This window comes from Taudactylus pleione, unplaced genomic scaffold (genome assembly GCF_031769625.1).
Source record: "Taudactylus pleione unplaced genomic scaffold, aTauple2 ptg000008l, whole genome shotgun sequence".
NCBI classification, from domain to species: domain Eukaryota; kingdom Metazoa; phylum Chordata; class Amphibia; order Anura; family Myobatrachidae; genus Taudactylus; species Taudactylus pleione.
The window spans coordinates 2,503,827-2,525,000 of NW_028284411.1; the positions used below are offsets into that span (position 1 = coordinate 2,503,827).

Here is a 21,174-nt window from a genome sequence, read left to right on the forward strand (position 1 = left end):
ATCCTGTCCAAGTGGAACGGGCTGACTCAGTCTCTGAAGTCCCAGACGATTGTGCTCACCCAGGAGGTTCGCCTGTCCCTTACGTGGTGGTTACAGATGACCCACCTCAACAAGGGACGTCCGTTCTGGGTTCCAAATTGGGTCCTGTTGACAACGGACGCCAGTCTTCGGGGCTGGGGAGCAGTTTCGGGTCCACACTTGTTCCAGGGCAGGTGGACGCCGACAGAAGCGGAGCTTCCAATAAATATCTTGGAACTCCGTGCGGTCTTCAATGCTCTCCAGCAGGCACAGCGGTTTCTCCAGGGTCGCCCGGTGCAGGTCCAGTCGGACAACGCTACCACCGTGGCCTACATAAACAGGAAAGGAGGAACTCGCAGTCGGGCGGCTCTCGTAGAGGTCTCTCGGATCCTGGTTTGGGCGGAGCGCAATCTTCCGGCCATATCAGCGGTCTTCATCCCGGGAGTGCTCAATTGGGAGGCGGACTTTCTAAGTCGCCAGGACGTTCATCCGGGGGAATGGTCCCTGCACCCGGACGTTTTTCAACTACTGGTGGACAGGTGGGGTCTTCCAGAAATCGACCTCATGGCGTCCCGGCACAACAACAAGTTGCCGGTGTACGGGTCTCGCACAAGAGACGAAGGGGCGTCTCTGGTGGATGCTCTGTCCGTCCGGTGGACGTTCCGGTTCGCATACCTGTTCCCTCCGGTCTCCCTTCTTCCACGGGTAATCCGGAAATTCAAACAGGAAGGAGGGACGCTCCTGTTGATAGCTCCCGCGTGGCCCAGACGGCACTGGTTCTCAGACCTTCAGGGTCTGTCCGTGGACATTCCTCTGCGGTTGCCGCTACGACCGGACCTTCTGTCTCAGGGTCCTTGCCTTCACCCGGACCTGACTCGGCTGTCTTTGACGGCGTGGCTGTTGAGACGGCCATGCTGAGGTCCCGGGGGTTTTCCAGCTCTGTGGTGCGTACCATGTTACGAGCTCGGAAACCGTCTTCCGCGAGGATATACCATCGCGTGTGGCATACGTTCTTCCAGTGGTGTCGACCGAGAGGTTATGCACCGCGGGAGTTTCGTCTGTCTCGGATTCTCGCCTTCCTGCAAGCGGGACTAGATCATGGGCTTCGCCTTGCTTCTTTGAAGGTACAGGTTTCGGCCCTATCTGTCTGGTTTCACCGTAGGATTGCTACAATCCCGGATGTGCGCACCTTTATGCAGGGTGTTCTCCGCATTCAGCCGCCCTTTGTTCCACCTGTGGCGCCTTGGGATTTGGCTGTGGTCCTGAGGGCTCTCCAAGGACCGCCGTTTGAACCACTGGGCTCAGTGGATCTTAAATGGCTAACAGCTAAGACTGTTTTCCTTCTGGCCATTGCTTCGGCCAGACGTGTTTCTGAGTTAGGGGCTCTTTCTTGTAGACCCCCTTTCTTGGTTTTTTATGGGAACAGGGCAGTGCTCCGCACTCGGCCCGAGTTTCTTCCCAAAGTTATTTCCCAGTTTCATATTAACGAGGAAATAGTTGTTCCGGCCTTTAACTCACCGGGTCTTTCCGTGGGTGAGGCCTCTTTGGATGTTGTGCGGGCCTTAAGGACTTATGTTGACCGCACTTCTTCGTTTAGGAAGTCGGACGCTTTGTTTGTCCTCTTTGGCTTCCGTAAAAAGGGTTGGCCTGCTTCAAAGCAAACTTTGGCAGCCTGGATCCGTATGGCTATTTCTGAAGCTTATCTTCATGAAGGCCTACCGGTCCCTCCTTCTCTGAAGGCTCATTCCACTAGGTCTGTGGGTCCTTCGTGGGCAGCTCGACGTGGTGCCTCGGCAGTTCAGATCTGCAAGGCTGCTACGTGGTCTTCTGTCCATACCTTCGTGAGGTATTACAGGTTTGACACCTTCGCCTCTCAGGACGCTTCCTTCGGGCGGCGGATTCTCCTTTCTGCACAGGAGCGTCCCCACCCTTAAAGGATACTGCTTTGGGACATCCCCAAGGTATCCTGTGGATACCCTATGGACCCTGAAGTAGAAAATATGAGATATGGTAAGAACTTACCCTTGTTATCTCTATTTCTACGAAGTCCATAGGGTTCCACAGGACTCCCGCCCTGTCGCACCTGTGCTGCAGATGGGCTTTGCTCTGGTCACCGGTTTTCCGTCTCCCTCTGGTGAGAATGTGATTCTTGTATGTGTCCAGATCTTTGTTCTCTCTCTTCCTTCTCCTCCTCCGGCCTATGGCTTGGTAACTAACTGAGGTGCCTTGGCCCGGGGGCGGGGTATAGGAGGGGGACCTAGTGCATCCTGGGAGGCTGAAAGCTTAACTCTTTGGTGCCCTGCGACTGACGTCACACCTATACCCCAAGGTATCCTGTGGAACCCTATTGACTTCGTAGAAATAGAGATAACAAGGGTAAGTTCTTACCATATCTCATATTATGTGTGTGTATGTGTGTGTGTGTGTATGTGTGTGTGTGTGTATATGTGTGTGTGTGTGTGTGTGTATATGTGTGTATATGTGTGTGTGTGTGTAGCTTTAGTGTAGAGAGAAACAAAACAGTTTGGGCCAATGAGAGCTGTCAGTTTACAGAGGGTATGCTCCGTGTATTCCCGCGTTCCTACGCTTCTCCGGTGAGTAGGTATAACGGCACTTCCGCGCACAGGACATGGCTCAGCCAGGTGCGCTGCCGGGATTCCGGGCCTATGCAGCGTTATACAGGGGGATTACTCCTGTTTTCAGGCAGATCCCTTGGACCAAGTATAGGCTGGTGCAAGTGCTTACTGATGATGGTGGTGGCTATAAAACCAAGTGTACGGATAGAAGCGGTCTGCATGTAGAGATGCATACAAACCTGCACAACGTGAGAGTAATTGTGTCCGACTTGGCGTCCACTCTCCGCCTGGTCCTCTGTGTTTGTCGTCTTTTCTGGATTCCGTTTTCGCCATATAAGGGACATATAGCAATTTGCAAAACTTTTGAAATCTTTTAAATGGCGCAAATCCTGTAACACATCTGTCATTTAATTCTGGAAACCTTTAGGATCAATCCTATTCATACAGAAGTTGCTTGTTACATGCTGCCATATCTCTGCCAAACATTCATTCTGTGGCTTATTCCTAGTTGTCTGTACCCGCACACTAAAGCTGGCCATACACCAGGCTAACGTTCCTCCAACCATCCAACTAATTGGTTGGAATGAAAATCCGGTAATGCATGGGAGCAAATGACAATCGGCCATTTTCTCCCAAACACCGGAAAACGGGCGGAAGCTGTTGGTCAGACTGGTTATATCTGTTTGATTTATAAAACCTACTTTCCTGAACAACCTTTTTTTGTGTTTTCTGATGTTTGGGAGCAAATTGCTGATTGTCATTTGCAGCGTCTTAATTAGGGTATTTGGAGCCCAGGGCAAGTTTAAAAACGGAGCTCCCCCCCCCCCCACCAAAGTATGTGTGGCCTTTGAAGGCACGCGTCAATAAAGTGGGCGTAGTCATTGGAAACTGGGGGCATTTCACGCAGTGCCAGTGCTCCTTACATATGTAGGACAAAGACACACAGGGCGGAATTCAATTGATTTTCGCGGCCCGCATCTCCCGTCTAAAGTGACAGGAGATCGCGGGCCGCTATTCAATTGTGCCAGAATTTCACGCTGATCGCGCCCATAGAGGTCAGGTCAGCTAAACACGACCAAAGTGCTGGGCGCGATCGCGAAAAGTGATGTTTGGGCGCCCAAACGTGTCACTTTTCGCACATTTCAGCTCTCATCCCCCAGGGGCTGCGAGCTGAAGTGTAGCGCTTGGCAGCTGATCGCGCCCGACAGGAGCAAGAACAGAATATCTCCGTCGGGCGCGATAGGGGCTGGAGAGAATTGAATTCCGCCCACAGAAAAAAAACACTTGCCTGAATCCGCGCTGCTGTCCGCTCCTCCGTCCTCCCGGCCCGCTCTGCACCATGGGAGAGACGTCATGACGTCTCTCCCATCACCCCCTGCGGGAGCCGGAATGCGGAGCTCATGAGTGAGCTCCAGCCCGGCTGCGGCAGTGGGCACAGCAGCCAATGAGTCTGTCTGATCCTCATTGGCTGCCAAAACAAACAAACAGACCGCCGCTGGGTAGTACGAGTGTACTAACCGGTGCTGCTGGCAGCGTTTGTTACTGCGGAGTGCGGTCCGCAATACACTGACTTGAAATCAGTGTACTGGACTGCTGCCGGCGGCGTGGCGCCAATCCGACGGTGCCCAGGGCACGTGCCCTGCTCGACCTCCCCACATTACGCCACTTGTCATTTGCTTCCATACATTACCGGATTTTTCAACTTAACCAACCAACTAGTTGGATGGTTGGAGGAAAGTTGATCTGGTGTATGGCCAGCTTAAAGGGCAGATTTAATTAAGCCGGGGTTCCCCTCTGCTTATTTCAATATATTACTGTACAGAAAACCGTTCCATAACCATCACATGAGACTCCAACAGGACCCCATGCTTTGCTGAAGATGCTCCTAAACTTCCAACTGATTGGTTGGTACTTTATCTCAAAGGATTAGTACATCTCCCCCTTTGAGAAACTGATCGCTGTGTATGGCACAAACTTGCGGAACACCCCCAGGCGATGACCTTTCCCCGCTGTGATAACAACACGAATCTCATTGGCAGCTGATAAAACCGTTTCCTTTCTTAAATCGTTATCTTATTGTTACATGCAAATAAGGTCGTATACAGATTTGTTGCTTGTTCCATAGACTGAAGCCGGCCCCGACTGTCACCATCTGCATGGAGGTTTATTTGACGACGGAGAGCGCCGTGGGATTAGTGAATCGTTGACCAAGGCTGTATTGGATACGGAGGGATAATGAGCAGTAGAGGTTTCAGCTGATAAAATGACAGAACCGACTGTTAGCTGTGGGTAGCCGGTATCCTGGTGACACGTCGACAGTAAAAAGATTGATAACGTATAGGTCGACAGCAAAGGGTCGACCTGTTCAAATGGTCAACATACCAATGGTTAACACACACAAAAAGGTTGACACATGATTTTTTTTTTTTTTTTCCGAAATTTTTGGAGTTAGGCTGTTGGAGGGGACGGTTAGGGACTATGGTCAGGGTTAGCGTGCGGTTAGGTTTCGGCACTTGGGGCAGGGTTAGGGTTAGATACCAGGGGGTGGGCTAGTGTTAGGCTGAGGTTAGGGTTAAGCACCTGGGGGAGAGTTAGGATTAGGCTTAAAATACACAAAAAAACTGACCATATGTGTCGACCATTTTATTCTGTTGACTTTTTGACTCTGTCGACATATTGTTTGTTGACCATCTGGTGTCGACCTATACATCGGCGACCTATTACCTGTCAAACTTCTATACCACACCCGAGAAGCGTCCGCTATTATCATTCGCCTTCACACGAGCTTATGTCGCCAGAACAGCTGGCAATCCGTCTCTTGCAGTCACAAGGACCTAGAGTGAAAGCTGAGGACAAGATTCAAACCAGTTTCTCCAGTTTGTGTGGTGGTGACAGAGCGTCACATCTGCGGAAGGTCTCCAAACAGGTTTCCCCACTTCAAAGGCCAGCACTCTGGAACTTGAGCATTTTCCAGCACAAACACAGGGGGAGGGCCTGGGGCGGCCAGCTGTGACCCCATCCTCAACTCTTACCAGCACCTCCGCTAGCTGTCAGGACTGCGGTGCGGTCTGGCACACCACTGGTTAATTCCGGGAGGAAGTACAGGGTTAACCCCCGTCCCCTTCCCTCCTGGCAGTGTTGGTAAGCATGTTCTCGTTTCCACATTACACAAACAGGAGCCAGGTGTACGCGTGTTCGTTTTCTTGGTGGCGTTCATTACGGATGGACTGACCACTTTGTCGTACGTTTTGTGGCCAGCGCCTGGTGCCACGAAACGCTCAGGCTGAGTATGTTACGTGTTATCTGTATAATAATGTCTTATAATCCTCCTGTCAGCACAGCGCATGCTGGTTTTAGAGGAAAAATACGTTTTTATATGATGCTAATAGGTCCCCCCTAACTGATGGTTATACTTCAAGGGTATAAAACGCAAAAATCATCGGCGGGCTCAGGGCCTCAGTCCTCCGTGTTTTTGGGTTTTCTCTTTTTCTTTCTTAGCAAACAACAAATGTAATTTAAGTAATGTAAGATAGCAGGAATATTATAAAGAATGCAAAATTATAACTTCTCTGAGTTTATGCTAAAGTCACTTTGATTAACGTTTTCTTCTTTCTACTCAGTCTTCCTCGTTCCTTATTAAACTTCGGGAACAGTAGCGAGCAACAGGCGGCTCTATGGCGGTATGCGCCCGCCATGCCTTCACTTGCAGCGCCAAGCTCCTGCCTGCGCTATTTTGTCAGATTTGTGTTAACCTGTATTAATTTTCTAAAAAAAAAAATGCTCGCTGATCACCTATTACAGATCTTTTATTGGTCAAATGCTTTCATTTAAATTCTGAGATTAAGGGTAATGTGCGGCCCTTTTTTGAAAGCTAGAGGGGCCGTCCGATGCAGCCCCCCCCCCCCCCAAAGTTTACCAGATTACCGATCACCGTTCTGGAATGTTACTGCATCCGTCTTGTCTGTATCTCTGTCCTGACAAGGTTACCGGTGACGTTTCTTAGACTTTTTAAATAGCAAAATTTGAAAGAATGAGTCAGTTTTTGTTTTTGTTTTTTAGGCATTAATATATCCTAATGAATAGACTCTGAAAGCAACGGGAGATACAGTTTAGGGGTGTGGTGGGAAGATAGGGCAGTGTTAGAACTCAATATGTGTTTTTAGTTCCTGCTGTTATTGCCTACACGTTAATGGCTTCTCATTCTCTTAATGGAATATTTAAATTCCGGGCCTCAATTTATATGCTGCTCACGGCCTTCGTTCCTGACCCTGCAGCCCATTTAGCTTTTATGGAGCGTGGTCATTAAAGGTCACGTGTAAACTGAAGGTCCTTTGTCATGTGACAGTTTCCGCAGCTTAAGAGCCTGCGTCACGTCAGCCCTGTGGTCGGCAGCGAAGAGATGAAGCTGGTTGCGAGACGTTCACCAGTCCTCTGAGCGTAGCTGAAAGCGCTTCGCAAGTCGCATCTCTTCTCCGGAAGTGCCCGGTTATTGGCTTTTGGCTTTGTGCGTTCACTGACTGCTCTTCTGTGTCCTAAACTAACCAAACGTGGTTTGTTTTTTAAGCGAGTTTCACCAGCGTACAGGCACCAATTTGATTTTTTTTTATTTGTCTGTGATAATTGAGTGTAGTCGTTCTTCAAGCGGACAACCCTAGTGCCAACCTGTAGGTAATCGGAACATTCAGAAGCCAGGAGGGCCTAGCCAACTTGTAGCCGATCGGAGCATTAGGAAAGCTAAGGGGACCCGACCAACCTGTGGCCAATTAGAAATGTAGAAGGTTGAGGATGAGACCAATCAGAGAGTTAGAGTTTAGGGTGACTTGATTAACCTGCAGCCAATCGGAGCATCAGAAAAGCCAACCAGTAGACCATGCAAAATTGTAGAATAATCAGCCGCTTGGCTGGGGTGTCGTGCCCGCCGGTGGATCCTGCATAGGTGGCCTTATTGGCATAAAATATGAATAAATAACTTGTATGAATAGATGCCACTTCCATTAAGATTATTTTGGGCCTTTGCTGTGGGGTGGTTGAGTTATCTGTACCCGCCCTTGATATGTTTTGCTAAATCTCGTGCTACATGCTGTCATTCGGCCAGAGACGTGAGACCCTGCCTGTTGGTAGGGACTGCTTTGTATATTTACTAATGCAGCTATACAGATCATGGAGATGGGGAGGGGGGGAGGAGAGAGACCCTTTTATTTACCGTGTCTTAGAAGAACATACATCTGGGGCTTAGTCCTAGAGCCGGGTGTTTACCCTCCAACCAAGTGGGATCTGTGTTCCCAGCCAGGATTAAAGGGAAGAGGACACTCAGGACAGGTTAGGGATGATAAATATCCCCCCTCAGGATGTCCATTCTATGCCTCATTTCATCTCTACACTTGGCTTGTGGACGGTGTTATTACAGGGTCCCTGTAGGTTAGTCTAGTTCTGGTGAGAACAAGCTGCCTCGTATATCTTGAAGTGTATACAGCTCGTTAAACGGCCCCCAATGTAATCTTCCAATCAGAGTTGAGCAGAGATTTGGACATATAACGCAATCCTTTCCAATGGGATTGTATGATCGGCTTTTGTGGGCTGTCACACTAACAAATTACTCTAAAGGTGCCCACACACATACCGACTTGCTCCCAATCAGCCAATGTACACGATTTCCCCTGAACTCTCCCCAGGCAGTCGTGGTCACGATTTGGAGTTAAAAATGTCCAATCTGACTTAAGATCTATTTTGCAGCCAAATGCATTGTATCCCAGATTGGCTAATCTGCCCTACAGCACGGCAGATCTGAAGATGCGATGTACGACGAGCGGGGACGCGCATCGGCATCGTGATCAAGAGTAGAAACTCACAATTTGGCCATTTTTTACATGATCTGTCGTCACGATTCGTCGAAATCGGCCAAATTGGATGAAAAGTCGGTATGTGTGTGGGCATCTTAAAGCTCACGGGCACATGTTACATTTTTTGTTGTATAAATGGCGACATCCAGTGTATGTATCCTAATAATCGGCCAGGTCATACACTAATGATCATATGTCCTCGCACGTCTTTAATATTACAGACTCTCTCCCCTGAGTGATCTGAGAATGTGTGTGCTCAATATTTTATATTACATCTAAACAGCACTATATATATATTTAACAAATTTATAGCTGTTCTACATGCCCTCTAGCCACTGCCTATTCTCTAGAACAAGGGAGGTTAACATGTTGCATTCTAGCTGCTGTAGAACTACACCTTCCAGCAAACCCTACCACAGGGCATGCTGGTATGTGTTGTACCACAGCAGCTGGAGTGCCGGACTTTGCCTATCCCCTGCTCTAGATTGTAAGCTCTTATGGTGTAACCACACTTAGCAATCAGCCAGCGATACGATATCGCTGGCTGATCGTCCTGCATCCTCCCTGGTGTGCTGGATGATCGATATGGATCATCCAGCACACCACCAAGTCACCGACCACTATAGCGACCCGCGATCAACTATCTCTGGTCCCTTTAGTAACCCGCATGCACGGACGATATCGCTATCATTCATATGTGGCCGCGCATCCGCTGGTCGATGGTGAGTTGGTAGAGACCTAAAAATAAACGATTTTAACAATATTATCGTTCAAACGCTCATTTATATCGCTACGTGTGTACGCACCATTACAGTCAGCGGCATCTCTACCCCTCTGTCTCACGTCTGCACCGCGGTCAGTCCCATGTGCACGTGTTCTGTTTTATGTACATTTGTAATTCGTATAATGTCATATAGAAGAGAAGATCACATATATAGGTCTGTGATATATACCACAATAGTTCCTGATGCTTCAAAGTTTGTCTATATCTGTTTTACTGTCATATCATATCCCTGACAGTGATAACTGATGGATATTGTGACAAAATGGATTATATACACATATATAGGAGATATTTTGTCACAGTGTCAATCGGTTATCAGGAATAGGATACGTCAGAAGAGGTTATTTGTGTAGATTATATAGACAATCCTGTTGCCACTGCAGAAAGATACAAGGGCAATAAAAGTAACTGGCTACTGTTTCTTCTCAGCCGTGCGCTCAGGAGCGGTGGTAATGAGCCCTCTGCCCTGGGTTGCTCTGTTCAGCAGGTTTTCCATCTTGCTGGGTGAAACGCTCAAGAAATGACATTTATTTTTTCATGTTGCACAGTTTAGAGGGAGCAGCGGAACAGGTGCATTTATCACCGTATGTAACTAACACAATGATCGGGTTCTTTACCGTGCGGTTTATCAATGATCACAGCCGAGGTCCAGTGCATAAACTTATTAGAAAGTGGCGTGAACTTAACGTTCCGACAGAACGCTAGAACGTAAGCTCCCAAAATCAGAGTGCGCTCTACACGTGCGTATTTTATCAATTGTACGACTACAGAATATGGTAAGTAACGATAGACGTCTTTGCTCTGTGATTAGCGCTGACTTTGGCGATGGGAGATAATTCGCATCAGTGTCTGGGATTTGTAGTGGGCAATAGGGGGACGTTCCATGCAAAGGGGATACATTGGTGGAGAGGGTCCACAGTACATTGGAAATCGCTGTCAGCTGGTGAAGATGGAATCTTCCTATACTTCTAATGGGATTTGTAGTGTGTCTACCAGTTGCTTATTGGGAGAAGAGCTTTACCCAAAGCAATTAAAGCCGTCCCAGGCATCCCCTCGTTCTCCTGATTGTTTCACGATAGACCCAAGTAGTATTTAGGAGAAGGGGTGCTGCTAAAGTGGCAGGAGGGGGGGACCTTCATGTTATAGTTACCCTCTTGCCCAGTCACCTGTTCACACTATGGGGGAGATGTACTAGACCTTGGAGTGTGATAAAGTACCAACCAATCTGCTCCTAGCTGTCAGTTTACAGGCGCTGGGGGAGATATACTAAGCTCTGGAAAGTGATAAACTGCCAGACACTCAGCTCCTAACTGTCATGTCACAGGCTGTGTTTGAAAAATAACAGGAGCTGATCGGTTGGTACTTCTCCTCCATCCTTTCTCTTGACTTATAATAAGGATTCCTTTGCACCATCCCTACTGACCGGTGTTTTTAAATGGGATCAGAGAGGAAGCACAAAGTATCCGCATGAAGAACTGTGACACTAGCACTTCCGAGCGCCCGCCCCCCTCCGGTATTTGGGAGAAAATTGAATAGACCGGTCTGAGAGCCAGCTGGCAGGGGGTAAATGGGCACTTTGTTGGAAATACGCGATTTCCTCCATCACACACCTGGCTCCCTGTCCCAAGCTCTTCCTGCGACCAGCCACTTAGAGACAAACCCTAGTAATCATTTATCGTAGTGTGTACACATGGGAAAGGCCCAGAGTTCCGAGGTACATTGCAGAGGTATGCACCATCGTAAGCCACACGGATGTTCACAATGTGTCCCTAGGGTTGGGAATAATTAGCACATACAATATTCATGTATGATCGATTTAAGTCACGGAGCATTGAAGCCTTACTGTTTTGTGTGTTACAATGTTTTACAATCACAGGGAAATGATGGGTTCTGTGTCCGTCGTCCATGGCTGGCAGAATTCTGACATATAATCGGTTCATCTAATGCAAGAAAGCAGAATATTGCAGACTTCAGCAGCCGGCTCGTTAGATTACTGTGCAGGGTCTCCGAGCCTGGGAACCCACCACAGAAATCCGAGGTCAGGGTAACGCTGCTGCCCCGGCATCCTCTGTGCTGTAAGCTGGGGCACATTCCCTGGTGAAAGGCTGCACTGAATTCCTGGGATAAGTTGCCCATTTAAACCTGGCAGAAATAGGGTGTGAATTCCAGCAGTCTATGTGACAGATAAGCAGGGTAATGTAATATGGGCTCTGCATCTAAGATCACAGCAGTCTGCAGTATATTTAAAGAGCAAGTACCCTAAATTCGGACAGGAATGTACAGATGTGTCCACATCTATCCTCCATGCGCTACACAACGCGGGAGCTCCGTGTGACTTTTTACCCTCCAGTGCGGCTTATTCGCACAACGAAGCTAATATTTAGCACAAGCAGCTTCTGCTGAGTAAAATGATACGCTGCATGTCTGTTCTGTGTGCGACTGCGGGTGTATCTGCATTCGAAACGCTACGTTATAGTGTTACAGTCGCTGGAGGAGGCTTTCATGCTAGGAAGGAGGAGCTTACATGGACATTGACCTGCTCACTTCGTTAAGGTAGTGGGTGGGATCTGGGAGGATGACCGTCTCTCCCAGGAGTCGGGGGGGAAATTTTCGGAGCCTGGCGGACATTTCGGGAGGGTGTGAATTGTGTGAACAATTATTAGTGGCTCATATCAGAAAAGTAAGCTATAGTCGTGTTTTTTGTTTTGTTATATATAACAGTCCTGACCTCTTTGTCATTGTTTCCTTCCACTAACACCTGATACATTGCAAACCTCTCAGTGTAGACTTTGTGTTGTGTAAAGCGATGGATGTCATAAACTTGCCCTTCCCGTGTAAGCACATTTTACAACAGTCTTATCTGCTGATGCTTATGGGGCCTATCCATTAGGCGACCTGAAAAACTAGCGTTCAGTCCTTCAGGTCACCTAGGTGCGGTGCTCGCACTGAACGGCGTTCACTGAACGTCATTCAGTGCAGGAGACGACCTCCTGTCTGAGAACAAGCCGAACCTGACGATCGTCATCAGGTTGACGGGCATGTTCCACAGACGGTCGGTGTCGGCAAGGACCCGGCGTGCACGCGCATCGCTGGTCCTTGCCGGCTATCCATTAGATGGCTCTCTGAACGCTCCGACCAAAACTTCCTGGTTTTGGTCGCATCGTTCAGAAAGTCGTCTAATGGATAGGCCCCTTTAGTCTTGAGTTTACAGTAGTACTGCTTGAATTTTTATATATATAGTGTGTGTGTGTATGCATATATATAATTAAAATGTCTGTGTCTTCACCCTGCTACTATTTCTCCCCTCAAAGCATGGAGATATATATATATATATATATATATATATATTATATTTAGTTTGTGTGTCTCATGCCGCATAACAGTGGACTAGTGTGTAAACAGTAGTGTAAGCTGAAGGGATCAGATTGTAGAGTTCCCCTCCTAGCTCAGTCCCCTGTATAAATGTAATTGCCCAGGGACTGTGTGTGTGTTGGGTGAGAGAATTCCTCTGTCATATACTGTACATAAGGGTTATAGCAGAACGTCTATAAAAGGTTTTGGGCTACTGTTCCTGCACATGGGTAATAATAACAGGAACGCGATCACGGTCTCTCTGGTATGTGAATTGTGCGCTCGGGTTACCCGACTTGCTGACCCTGCAGAGATTTGAGCCGTCTACTTTGAAGTCTGCGCTGACTACTGTCTAATGGTTTCTCCATCTCTTTCTGGAAATCGATTCACTTCTACCAGTAACTTTTTATTTTCCCAAGAGGTCTCGGTGTCTAGTAGCGAGCAGTCTCTGCACACCATAATAAAAGCACATTAGAGCGCTGCGGAAAATCTGGCTTTTAGGAAAAGAAAGCTCGTTCTGCCCACCTCGCAGCGTTCCCATGTGCAGGGGCAGAATTTCCCAACTCGGACATACAAGTTTTTCTTTTATTGTCTTTATATTACTGGTGAATTGTGGTTAAGCAGGTTAACGCTGTGTATATCGCCGTCTCATATATTACTGGTAAATGAGCTGTTTACGTTGCTGCGAGTGAGCTGCGTAGTGTTGTATGTACATTTCTTACGCTTGCTTATACTGGGAGACACTTATGTACCTGGCGCATTGTCAACTGACATAAATTGCTGTAACGTTGGCAACCAATCGGACGTCTTCTAACTTAGCATAAAGGAGGCAGAATCTGATTGGCTGCAATGGATTCCAACACCTTTTCACAAACACCTGTGCACCAGCTTTCTTGTCTCCCCCTGTTGCCGGTGCATGCTGGGTAATGCCCTCGTGTGACACACGGCCCTGCCCTATGCCTTGTGGGCTGAATATTGGTCCATCCTGCAAAAAGGCTTCCTGCACTGTGCAAACAATGAAATCCGTTGATGTGCCAGGAAGACATTGGGGAAGTGTCACCTCGGGGATACCCACTCACAGCTTCCGGGAAATTAACACATTTAAGCCTGCGGTTAGTAAAGCAAGAACCGGTTTATGCTCCTTAGATAGCTGGTATGAGAACTTGGGTTTATAGGATTTTAAATTACCGTAGGTCTAGCAGCTGTCGAAATGAAGAGGCAAGGTCAGTATCGGGCATCGAGGTTGTATATTACTGAGCTTGGATAACCTACCTGAAAATAACTAGTGTTTGTACTAAGGCCCGTATTCAATTTGAGGCGAGAAGTCCGGATCCGCGATACTTTGTCGCCTGTTTTGACCTTACCCCGTATTCAATTCGAAAGACTTTTCGCCTAGGCGGAAAGTCAATGTAATGTAATAGGTGAAAAAGTTTCGCCTATGAATAGCAGGCAAAAAAAAGTGCAGAATTGGGGTTTTGGGGTGCAACGTTGCGGGAACCCCCCTGCAGCCTTCAGACAGTCCCCCAAAGGTAAACTGTGTCAAAAATGTTTTAAACACTTAAGGACACCCCAAAAAATTACTTTGTACCCCAACCTTTCTTCTTGCCCCCTTTTTCAAAGTTAAAAACTTGCGAACTTGACTCTGGGGGGGTCCCCAAGTATGCCCCAGGTGTTTTTTGTTTTTTTTTATTGCAGGGGCTTGCAGCAGGTGGATTTTTCACAATTTTTCAACTTTACTTTAGCAACTTTTAAATATACTGACCCCCATATTCATGTACACCAAATTTGCTGGGATAAGTTATTTTCAGGAAAAAATACTCCTGAATACTATTCTGCACCACGTATAGAGAAACGCTATTTAGCAGCTATTAAGGCCATTTAAAAAGACCAAATACCTGCAGCAAGCCAAATCGGGGGGTACCATAGGGAACCCCCATGTCAGAGCATCTTTTGGGAGGTGTCAGGCTTATTTCCCCAAATCTGACAGCACTTTCCGCCTGGTCAAGTTTCGCCAGGTCCCGTCTTCGCCTACTTTCAAATTGAGTACGGGGTAAAGCGGGCACGCGCGCGATACTTTTCCGCCTACAAAACAGACAAAGTAGGCAAAGTCTGGGACACGGAAAAGTATCGCGGCTCCGCTCGCTCAAATTGAATACGGCTCTAAGTAAGTAACCCATGCTCTTTCTCACTCCTCTGCCGCAAGTCGACACAGAGTGCAAAGCGTGGAATTGGTCTGTTCGTATAAAGGGGCCAGTGATGTCCCTGTAACTAAAACGACTGCAGTCTTTGTACTCTTTGACCTGGTAGGGGGACCTCCTCGGTATGTAATCTAGATTATGGGGGTAGGGACAACTATTGAGTTTGTACTTATAATATCAGTGAAAGGTTTGCTAAACAATGTTTTACCTTTTATGATTCGTATTTGAACATCTTACTTTTGGGGTTCAGGGGATCATTTATCTCCAGGCAATGGCATGCCCTATTCTTTATAAAGTGTTTTATGGTTTTCACCTATTGACCAGCGGAGTCATAGTTAAGTCAATTTGCTGTAGATCAGTTGTGATTGGGGAATGGGGTCACCTACGTTCCCTGCCTTAGTTCCTGGTACTTGTGGTGGTGTTTTCCCAGCAGCCTGCATTCTTGCTGTGATTTTGGCTAATCTGCAAAGCTACGTGTAAGTCGCTGTTAATGATATGGGGAAATTAGAGGAGATCTGCCTACGCTGAGATTTAGGCTCAATATTTCCTAAGACGGTAATTTGTCAAAACTTGTTTCGGGTTGTTTGGAGAAACTACTGATAAGAGAGAGGCGCCTGTGTCAGCTGAGCGGGGCCCTCGCAAACTCTGTATTTTTTTTTTTTCCATTGTTGTGAATTTTTTTCATTTTTATCTATCGGCCTAGAAACTGCATTTCACTATCGTTTGCGATGTTATTTTGCTCTCACTTCTACCAGACATCTACAATTTGTCTTCACGCAGGTTATCGATTTCCGTAAAGCCGCTGGCGGCCAGCACAATTAGTGATTCCGCCATTACAGTCAGGGTTTTAAAGATATCCATGCTTGTGTCCAGATGGTTAAATCAAATTGACTGAGGTACTCATTAAGTCACCCCTGCTCAAGCTTGGATATCCTTAACACCTGGACTGTAATGGCGGAGCTAGGGGACCTCTGCAATTAGCGTTTGTGTTGTACAAAAATGTTTTCTGCATTTTGATGTTTGGAGCAACGGAATTGGGAAGAATTTGGGAGTTAATCCTTCTCTACGTCTCAGAATTTAAAAATGTAAGTAAAAGCAGAGGTTTGCTTAAGAGAGTGCCCATAGAGCCTGATCCATAGACAGACATGGCCGTGTCGCACCTTAACGCTAATGCCGTAACCGATTCTGATTGCGCTGAGACACCTACTTGCAGCTGCGTTATTCTGTCTCTGTGCGTCTTTAGAAGATTGCACCAATCACACGGCAGGTGCAATTCCATCTGAATGGCGTCCTGTGTCAGCGCTACTGCAACTCTAAACGCAACCGCTGTCAGCGACATGCTCGTGTTTGGCTTGCCGCCTCCTTGTTACCTCTCGGGAACGCTCAGTGAAAACCACGGCTCTTGTATTTAAATACGTTCCTCATCTCCGTGCGGTAACCACCTGGACGCATGTGCCGTACATCCAAAATCGTCCACGTGCGTATCGCCATTCGCGTGCACCTACTGAATCCCTTCCGAAATCTTCTTTTCTTTACTGGCCGGCGTGTATGCGCAGGCGTCAGTGCGAGAACTTACAGGTTAGCATGGGATACATGTGAGTGCTGCATGCAAAATATTGAGAGGCTCAATCTTGCGCTAGTGGAATGTTCGCGCTTTATGGCGTCAGGCGTTCGGACCGGACAGTATGGAAGTGAATACCCGCGCTTTGGCCATGATACAATCCCTGATCACTGCAGTAATCGTCTCCAAGGAACTATATGTACTGTAGTACATTCTGCCATTATGAGTAAGCTCGTGGGGGGATACAGGGCCCTCGATGTGAATACATCTGTCTGCACAGTTATGTTACATTTATGCTGCCCTGCAGGCTGAAACCTGTTACTGAGTGATACAATGTAGAGAACCCCCCCCCCCCTTCCTACCCTCTCCTCTTCCTGCTCCTGAGTAGCTTTTTACAGATGTCATTTGTTAGTAAGCAATGAGACCAATGTCACGTTGGACAGGATTAGTGCTGTGTATTCTTATTAAGGTTTACGCTTAAGTGGAGTATATAGTAATTTGTGTTGTCATTGTTAGTTGTTGTGATTACACTGTGGGATATACTGACCCTGGGAGCTTACTCTCATCTCATTATTGATTTGTTTTTCTTTAGGTGAAGAGCTGAACGTTTCTCCTGGGAATACATTTGGGTAAGTGTCACTTTTAACTCTGTTTCACAGGCAAAAATAGAGAAGATGTATTGCTATAATTATATATGTACAAGAGAGCGCACCATATGGACTAAATAGACATTGGCACATTTTTATGTCTCATCCGCCTCCACCCACGCCCCAGATACAGGCTTCGTATTAAGGATTTAGTGGCCCATAAGAAGCAAAAATCAGCACGTTACATGGTAAGGGCTCACTTGCACATACCGGTGTGTTTTTAGCGCGAGGAGTGGGGAAGGGGGGTGACTATCCGATGAAGACTGGCTAAAAGACATTGAACTGATACTTTCAGTGTTTTCTAATGTTCGTCCTCATTTACAATTTTTCTGGCGTCTTTCAGACTCATTTCAGCCAGAATGGTTTCTTAGAACAGAATGCAGAGACGCCCGTATTTAATGTGTTCCACATGTTTGGGAAGTGAATAGAGATAACATGGAAAACAAACCTACATGTAAGTTTTGTGCCCGAGTGATGTCACTGGTTCCTAGTGATGGCATAGGCTTGCGCGCTCATGAATATTAGCCCCTCCCACAAAAATGGCTGCCACCCCCTTCCTTTCCCCTAAGGCAAATGTCTGTTCTCACATTATTGGAATTTTATTAGCATGGACAAGGTCTGGTCTTTGTCCAGCTTGTATTTTTCTCTCTGTGTTCCAACGTGTAACGTTATATATGTATTCTTTGGGTTCAACGCGCATTGAATAGCATATTGGCTGCAGGCAGAACTCGTGAGTGATACCCCATCAAACCGCTAAAAAAAAATGACAACATTAAGCACAAAGGGGCACGATTCAATTCAACGCATATTGAATAGTGCCGGGGAGGAGCTCCCGCAGCGACTAAGCCCGACTAAGGATTTCTATTGAGCAGAGATCCAACAAAACTCCTGGCGCCAGGCAGTTAAGTCAGAGAATGCCCGTTCTCGCGAATAAACACCATGTTTAAAGCGTGAGAATAAGCGTTCTCAGACATATCACCGCGCTGAATTGAATAGCTCCTGGAGCTCCTTCCCGGCGCTATTCAATTTGCGTTGAATTGAATTGTGCCCCTTAGTATAGGAATATATTTGATCGCAAAGGATTCATCCAAAATGTTTTCCGTGGGCTGGTAATGTGTTGTATATACACGATTTCATGATATAAGGACCGTCTATGCACAAAACTGCTTTAAGAAACTCAACAGAGAGCATCAGGATTTCTGACAATCTGATGAAACATTGGGAGAAACTATTGTCGGGGAGCGGACTGGTGGGAACGTCGCTGAGCGAGGGGCTCGTCATTCGGGGGTGGCCCTGTTCTCTCGTGTCTTTTCCCGCAGGTCTGAACGTGGGTGTGTGGGGTTCCCCTGTGAGGTGGGTTCCTCTGCAGCACAGTGGGTGCAGATTTCTGTGACTTGAGTGTGTCTTTGTACTCTTATAGTAACCACGTTGCCACCTTACGTTGTTTGTGTACACAGAGATCAGGCTATGATTAAAGGGTTCGGTCGTCATATTACACTTTAAAGCTTTTCATTATCTTGCTACTGATCGGTCGTACGTGCAAATCAACTAATGTCATTTGAGCCCTGTACTGGCGTAGATCTGAGGAAGTACAGTAATGATTTAGTGACGGTGTCCATCACGTCATGCGCTTTTATATCTCATTCCCAGGGAATGCTTTGTAGCACGACAGATTTTTTTTTTTCTTTTCTTTTGTGAGTGTTTTACTACTCCCTTAATCCCTTGAATGACGGAACAATCCCCATCGCTGGGATATTAATTCATGTAGCAGTGACCCCACATGTTGAATTCTGATTTATTTATTTGTTTAAACCTATTGATAGGGGTCATTAGTCGATCAGTAATCTGTTGATCAATGGGTCACTGTTCAAACCTCACCTGTTTTACGGTGTTTCGTTCTGGAGAACTTGAACAAAATAAAGATTGAGAAGAGCGGCTAAAATGGCGCAGGAGCTGCGTAAGAGAATTTACCAGGAAAGGCTTGAAATGGGGAAAGTATCCGTCTTAGAGGAGTAAGTATTAATGGAGCTCAGGAAGGCGGTATTCATAAACGTAAAGATTATTTCTAGAACATGTCAGAGCGTTTTAGTGATTGATCCATGGAACAGTCTCCCTTGTGCTCAGGACTTATTGCGACAAAATGGAATCGTTTATTCAGAAAGTGAAGAAAATACAAACCCTGTGATGTCCTTGCAGTCATTTAAAGGTATCCCCCATAGATTGCTAATGCGCTATAGGGTGACAGTCTCGGCCAGTGAGGAGTTAATGCTCCCATCTGATGTTATGGAGAACGCCGAGCTGCAAGGGATGAGGGGGATCCTGGAGCTTGGTGCACTGCATGTCCCAGCGCAGCACACATACATTCCACCTCATTTGTGGTTGCACAGAGCCCATGATTCACATAAAACCACTGTTATTATTAGACTGTGTGCAGGGTAATGAGAGGAGACCATGGATAATCTGTCTCTAAGCTGTTCAAAACGAGGAGATGCGTTCAAGTCTACCTGTCACTTTATATACAGTGACTACATCCATTAAATAGGAAGTGCCTTGGTGATGTCGGTGGCCCCTAGTGACTTCACAGTGATGTCACTGTGTCCCAGTGACTGGATAGGCTGCCTTCTCAGTGATGTCACTGTGTCCCAGTGACTGGATAGGCTGCTTTCTCAGTGATGTCACTGTGTCCCAGTGACTGGATAGGCTGCCTTCTCAGTGATGTCACTGTGTCCCAGTGACTGGATAGGCTGCCTTCTCAGTGATGTCACTGGCTCTTAGTGATTGGATAGGCTGCATTCACCGTGTCACTGGCTGCTAGTGATTGGATAGGCTGCATTCTCGTTGATGTCACTGTGTCCCAAGGACTGGATAGGCTGCCTTCTCAGTGATGTCACTGTGTCCCAAGGACTGGATAGGCTGCCTTCTCAGTGATGTCACTGTGTCCCAAGGACTGGATAGGCTGCCTTCTCAGTGATGTCACTGTGTCCCAAGGACTGGATAGGCTGCCTTCTCAGTGATGTCACTGTGTCCCAGTGACTGGATAGGCTGCCTTCTCAGTGATGTCACTGTGTCCCAGTGACTGGATAGGCTGCCTTCTCAGTGATGTCACTGTGTCCCAGTGACTGGATAGGCTGCCTTCACAGTGATGTCACTGTGTCCCAATGACTGGCTAGGCTGTCTTCTCAGTGATGTCACTCTGTCCCACTGACTGGATAGGCTGCCTTCTCAGTGATGTCACTGGCTCCTAGTGACTGGATAGGCTGCCTTCTCAGTGATGTCACTGGCTCCTAGTGACTGGATAGGCTGCCTTCTCAGTGATGTCACTGGCTCCTAGTGACTGGATAGGCTGCCTTCTCAGTGATGTCACTGGCTCCTAGTGACAGGATTTATTATTTCAATTCCATATTTTAAATACGTTTAAAGTTGAAGCTCTCTGGATTTTGATTAGGATAGAGAGGCAAGAAGGCAACACTTTACTCCATATTATTTTATTCAAATTTTGTATGTATTAATAATTCTTTATTTTGTATTGTAACATTTGAGTTCAGCTGCAGTATAACGATATTCATCACATGTGCGTCATGCGTCTTGCCTGGTAGGTCCTTAGACTTTGTGTGCAGCGGTCTCGTCCTCTGGCAGCAGTGTTACCTGGAGGAGCTCTCAGTGGAAGGTGGTGGGGGGTGGGGGGGGGGTGAGATCTGTAGAATATACTGTCCCAGCTGTTGTCTCTGCATTCCTGCTATTGCTGGCTGAGGTGGTCTCTGCTGTAATCTATTGTGTCTAATGATGGGAGCCTACCTAATAATGATCAGTGCCAGGGTCCTGTGTGCTCCCAATCCATGGGCACCATTGCTACATAGTTTGTTTTCAGGGCTTCACTTTTTATTTACTCAAGATTTGAAGAAATGATCCATCCCAGCGTGCTGGCGTTGTGCGATTGTTTGCTCTGTAAATATTGTGAGTCATTGATTGAATGCTAATCCTAAATCATTCTTACTGTCATTCTCTATACAGCAGGGATAGGGAACCTCAGGCCCGGGGGCCGTCTGGCCCCCGGAATCATTTGGTCTGGCCCTCTGAGCTTTTTTCTGCTATCCTCATCTGGCCAGCAGGTTGCCTAGAATGTACCCTGCAGCAGGGCCGTCCGGAGCATCCTTAGGACACTTCAGACGGTCACACCGCTACCTTTACCGCTCCCCCGG

General features: G+C 47.1%; 1 protein-coding gene across 3 annotated transcripts in view; it reads left to right on the top strand.

Moving 5' to 3' along the window:
* ADD3 (adducin 3) overlaps positions 1-21,174 on the top strand; it is a 103,148-nt gene that overhangs the window by 24,471 nt on the left and 57,503 nt on the right. For 2 of the 3 annotated variants that reach the window (XM_088464522.1, XM_088464728.1), the window contains exon 2: positions 16,921-16,957. The gene's annotated coding sequence lies outside the window, so the exon portion shown is untranslated. Of the gene's footprint in view, positions 1-16,920; positions 16,958-17,352; positions 17,430-21,174 lie in introns of those variants that run through there. The other variant, XM_088464700.1, reaches the window with a different exon arrangement.